General features: G+C 40.0%; 1 pseudogene; it reads right to left on the bottom strand.

Moving 5' to 3' along the window:
- Positions 1–4,813: 4,813 nt before the first annotated feature.
- Positions 4,814–5,281, bottom strand: LOC149194590 (secreted RxLR effector protein 161 pseudogene; annotated as a pseudogene).
- Between the last annotated feature and the right edge of the window lie 701 nt (positions 5,282–5,982).

Raw genomic sequence — 5,982 nt, 5'->3', positions numbered from 1 at the left:
CCACGAGAAATTCTTATAGAATCAAATGAAAGGAGAGTTCCAAGACCAAACCCCAGACCTTTGCTTCCATCAATCTATCAACCAAAGTTCCTCCACAAGTTCTCAAAGGACAACAAAATTAGGGCTCTTAAAAAGAACAAGTTGTAGTACTTCCTTAACCTCAAACCTGAGGTAACTAACCCTAGATACTACATATGTAGAGCAAAACCTACCTCCTTCGTAGTCCTTTTTCCACCTTCACACCTTCTTCTAGCCGCAGACCCAAACTCTTTCTTATGCGAGTTTCTTGTTTGTCTAATGAAGGTCGAATTGGTTGCTTTATATAGCCTTTACATGAGGCCTTTGAGCCTTCATAAGGTCGACTTCTTAACTTGTCGGCCAACTTGATTTATTAGAGCATCTAGATATTTCTAATATACAAAATACAATTTTCTTCTCTCGATATATGAGCCCTCCAAGGGACTTTGCATCATGAACTTGACTCTGACTTTTTCTTCATAACCCCTAGAGCACTCAATGGGCGCTTTGACCTAGGACAAATAACCATGGGCAAGAAATTCATTTTTAAATAAATATTTTTTTTTCTTTTACAAAAATATATATATTTTTTCTTTCTTTTGACAAGTACAAAGATTACATCAAGTCATGATACAATTATGAAGACCGACACTAGTTACATTTCAACAAATAGTAGTCTCCCACTTCTGAATCATTCATGGCAATGGCGAGTCTTTTCCATTTTTTTCATTTTGCTTCTCTCTCCATATTTTCTCGTTTTGTTAACTCTACTTTTGATCACCTCACTAGTGATTGATTCCCCCTAAGTCATTGTCATGAGTGGGCCCAACGAGATACTTCTTCCTAGATGGTTCTAGTCACCATGCTCCTTCCTCCTTGTTACTTGGAATGTTGGTTTTGGTTGTTCCATCTTGTAGACTGCAACTATGGGATTGCTTAATCATTTATCCAACACATCCTTCCTCTAATCTTTTGCTTCTTGACTTAACTAGTACCACCCTAGTGTCGTAACCAATTTTCTGTCTTTCTATATCTACCCTTTTCTATTGTTTTCATTTTTCTTTTGTCATTCTCTCAACATCTACATACTCATGTTAGATATTTTTGTTTTCACTAGTATGTCACTAGTTCATCACAACTCACACCTTTGCTTGTTTTGCGATAGCATTGCCTCATGTAACCTTTGCTTTTGCCTCTCGAAAGTCACTTCTTCTCATGCTAAAGCTACCATGGTGATCATATTCCAAATCTTGCCTTCATTGGTGCTTCACCAGTCTTCATATCGCCTGCACCCTAGGTAGCTACAACTGGGCATAGCTATCTTGTAGTTTCATAGCTATTTCATGAACTTTGCCACTTTAGATGACCTTTATTTCCATCTATTTTGCAATTGACGAGGTTTCTTGGATGATTATGAGGTTATATTCTTACCTTGGAAACATCCTTCAACAAGCTCCAACATTAAGACGTTTTTTTTTTTAATATATTCAGTGAATTATAAGTATCGTAATTCTAACTATTCTACCTTTGCTTTTTGCATTTCTTTTATGCTTCCTCCTTAACACTACTCTTGTCAAGCTTGTTTAGCATTGTCCCCATTTTATGTATTCAACAAGTTTTGGCTTGGGACAATGTGAGATGATTCTATGATTGTTCATGTGGTATCACATTTCATGGGGCAATTTCATAATTGACATGGTAGTACACATATGCGACGACATTGGTCACATCATTCAAGGCCGATTTAGGCAAATTTTGCATGCATGGGCATCCTCTTAACATTCCATGTTGAATATCCTTGAATGACCTCCTATTTCATCATCTTTCTAGCTATTTTGCATTGGAATAGAGCTCCAAACCCTTTGCGGACACATCTACTTGCTATTTGTGAACATGTGGCTTCATTATTTTTCACTTGGAGAGGGTCATTTCATAATTTTTGGAGGTCACTTGCATGATTTTTAGGATATATTCTTACGTTTGAGACCTCTTCGTGGACTTATGAGCTATTTTATAGGAGCTTTCAACATATTTGGCCCTTCTCACTTGACGCGCATGGACCTCCCACTGTCAAGACCTCAGGCTTACGCGCTCGAATGTGCTCGAGTTAGGCTGAGTCAATTTTGGTGGAATGAATTGAACGACATGAATAATGCCCATGATTATTTTGTTGGAACGACTTTGGTGAGACGGGCACATGAAGAGCGCGCCTAGCCAAAGATGTGCGTAACCGAAGGCGTGCGTAGTTGAAGACAAGCTGTTCCCAGCCAAGACACGCCCATTCGATTTGCGAAGGAAGACGACCAAGGATCAACGTGAAGAGGAGTATATTGTAGAGAAGTATGGAGGGTTCATACCAACCTCCAGGTATGGGTGGATTCTTGTCAGAGATGAAGAGAGATGGCCTTGTGATGTGGAAAAGGACACCGTGGCATGACACCCAGATTTTGAGACTACACATTAGCTTGCCTGAGGGAAGTTATTTCTAGGAGGGAAACCTCACCATGGTTTGAGGCTTATACCATGCCTTCGAGAGGGCTATTGAGCCTCTTGATCCTAAAATATTTCATCCTTTGTGGGACGACCGTCTATCTTCGATTTTTTTGTTTACATTTGGCATACCTTGCTTATTGTCTTAGTCTCCTTTACCTTGTGGATGACAAGTGACTTTCTTGTAAAGTTTCTAAGCTAAGGAGTTGGTGTTGCCTTTGCCTCTACTTGAGCCAACCCAAAAATATTATCAGTGGATGTATAAAGCTTGCTTGGATAATGAGATTACCGTGTTTGAATTTTTAGCATGCAATAGTATTCTCCCATTTGTGGATCATTCATTCCAATGGTCGGAATTAGTCTTTTCCATTTTTTTCTTTTTGCCTCCCCCTCTCTCTATTTTCTCGTTTTTTCAACTCTATTTTTGGTCACCTCACTAGTGATTGATTCCCTCTAAGTCGTTGTCATGAGTAGGGCCCAACTTGAGATCTTCCTCGATGGTTCTAGTCAACATGCTCCTTCCTCCTTGTTACTTCCTTGGAACGTTGGTTTTGGTTGTTGCATCCTATAGACTGTAGCTATGTGATTGCTTAATTGTTTATCCAACACATCCTTCCTCTAATTAATATAATGACCTGCACCCTTAACCCAATTTACAATATTGCAAGTGTTTGATTAGGCCCAACCCACATGTTTCGACATGCATGATATAAATTCTACATGATTTTTTGCAAACATAAAGAGTGCATCTACACTTTTTCACTTTCCTAATAGCTGATAATTAATGCAAGCATTCATCACTTAAGAGACACTTATTTTTTGGTCAAATTGACTCTGGAAAAACCACATAGTCTCTTGGGGAAAACCAGTCTTCAAAGGAGGATTTTATTGCATTTTAAAGAAATAATTACACAGCGGAAATAAATGACTTATCTCCCTTTTGTTTCCTTCTCAGAGGTTCCTGTCAATGTAATTTCTGGGATGATGTTTTCTTCTCATAGTCCTCTCATTTCAGTGAAGAAGTCAACCTCCTATCAGCTCAAAGTACACAGGTATTTGTATTTCTGAATAGGCTCCTCTTCACTTAGAAACTCAGTCTGTCTGCATGGCTTTCACACAGGCTATTAGATGGTTGTTCTCACACAAACACTGAGCTAAAACGCATTTAGAAACAACACACAAAAGCCTCGTCGAGTTTTGCGCTGACAATCCCGAAATTTTCGGGATACTAAGAGTCCCAAAATTTTTGGGAGCTTGAGATTTACGTTGCCCAAGACCAAAATTCTCGGCCTCTTATCTGCTGACAAATGGGTGAGAGGAATAAACTCTGTACGCTGCCTCTAGCTCAGAAATTAATTTGACTTGGGTGCTGAAGGTTAAGAAGCTGCTCCCTAGATATTCGAGCCTCCTCCAAGGCTTAAGCTCAGCCTCTTGAGATTCGAACGACAACTAAATTCTTTGTTGTTCAATTTCCTTCACACAAAACCCTTCCTCCTTTTCTCCTTTCTACTGCACAGTCTCTTCTCAATGCTCTCTCAAGTGTGTAGTGAAGAATGAACTTCCCTTTTCCTCTTTTGTCTCCTTGGAAAAGATTGAATCCCTAAACCTAGGATCCAATGGCTGAGATTTCATCCTCAAATCTCAAGATGTGTGGTTGAGATCATTTCTCCCAAATGACCCCCCGCATACATTGACCACATCACTTAAAAGTCTCCTAGTATCTTTTTTAAGTTGTGTACCTTTATAATTTCTCTCATAAAGTGATTTTTCTCCTCACTTTAATATTAGAAAAGTACACTTAGTACTTTTAACATAAAGTCACTCTATAAAGTACAAGTGAGTTTAACATTAGAAAAAGTACATGGTACAACACTTCTAAGTACTTTTTCCCACCATGACATTAATATAACTGATAAATGTCATCAAGACAAAAGCCATTAATGTGCTCACTAGGCGAAAAGGGATAAAATGCTAGTAACACTTCTCATTGGTACTATTTTCAACACTCCGTCTTACTGAGGAAGGTGTTTCTCACCACTCCCATCCCATCTTTGAAAAATATATGCTTTCCCCTTGGCAATGATTTGGTGCGAATTCATGCTACTTGTTCATTAGCGGATATATACTCAAGCTTCACTGCCCCTCGCTGAACCTAGTCTCTAATGAAGTGATACTTGATCTCAATATGCTTTTACCGGTCATGAAATACTGGATTCTCAGAGAGTTTGATACAACTCTGATTATTACAGTATATCGTAGCTGGTCTCAACATCTGGTCAAATAAACCAAAACGCATCTTGCGAAGTCACAATGCCTTGCACCCTGCCTGACTAGCTACCATATACTCTGCCTTTGCACTACTCAATGCCATTGACTTTTGTTTTGCCCTGAACCATGATACAATTATTGAACCCAATGAGAAACAACACCCAAAAGTACTCTTCTGGTCAATAACACTACCACGCCAATCTGAGTCTGTGCAACCAATCAATCTAACTCCATCAATCTTGACATAGGCCAAACTAAAATCCATTGTGCCCTGTAAGTACCTCAACACATGTTTTACAACCACCCAATGTACTCTCCTGGGATCCATCATAAACCGACTCAATGTGTTGACTGCAAAAGTAATATCCGGTCTGGTGTTGACCAGATACATCAATGAACCGATCAGCTGTCGATACAGAGTGGGGTTCACCAGCCTAGAATCTAAAGCATGCAACTTCTTCCAGTTGGTGATCATAGGAGTAGCCATAGGCTTGCAACCCTCCATACGAAATCTCCTCAAGATATCACCTGCATACTTTCCCTGGCCCACGAAGTTATGCCCATCCTACTGCTAAACCTCGAAACCCAGAAAGTAATGCATCAACCACATATCTGTCATATCAAACTTTGAAGCAAGATCTCTCTTTTAGTGTTGGATGAGTCTGTCCTCCCCTATAATAACAATTCATCCACATAGAGAACCAGAATGAGTGGATTTTCACCTGCCATGATAAAGTATAGGTTCGGATCTGCATCACTCTTCTGGAAACCCATTTGCTGCAGGTAGGCATCTATCCTCTCATACCATGCCCTTAGTGCCTGCTTCAGTCCATACAAAGGTTTCTTAAGCCTACACACATGAGACTCCCTCCCATGCAACTCAAAGCCCTCAGGCTTCTCAATGTACACCTCCTCCTGTATAACACCATTGAGAAAGGTAGTCTTCACGTCCATTTGGTGAATCCTCCATCCCATCTTAGCTGCTATAGATATCACTGCCCTAATGGAAGTATAATGAGCAACCGATGCAAAGTTCTCCTCATAGTCAACTCCCTCTACCTGTGAGAACCCCTGCACCACATATCGAGTTTTGAACTTCTCCACGTTGCCATCCGCAACATGTTTGATCTTATAGAGCCACCTGGAAGTCACCATTTACTTCCCCTCCGGACGTGGCACTACCTCCCAGACATCATTATTCATGAT

This window comes from Pinus tabuliformis, chromosome 2_2 (genome assembly GCF_031772625.1).
Source record: "Pinus tabuliformis cultivar Carrire ecotype Pingquan chromosome 2_2, CPIR1, whole genome shotgun sequence".
Lineage (NCBI taxonomy): Eukaryota > Viridiplantae > Streptophyta > Pinopsida > Pinales > Pinaceae > Pinus > Pinus tabuliformis.
Note: the sequence above shows the minus strand (reverse complement) of the source record. Positions and strands in the feature narration are given on the sequence as shown.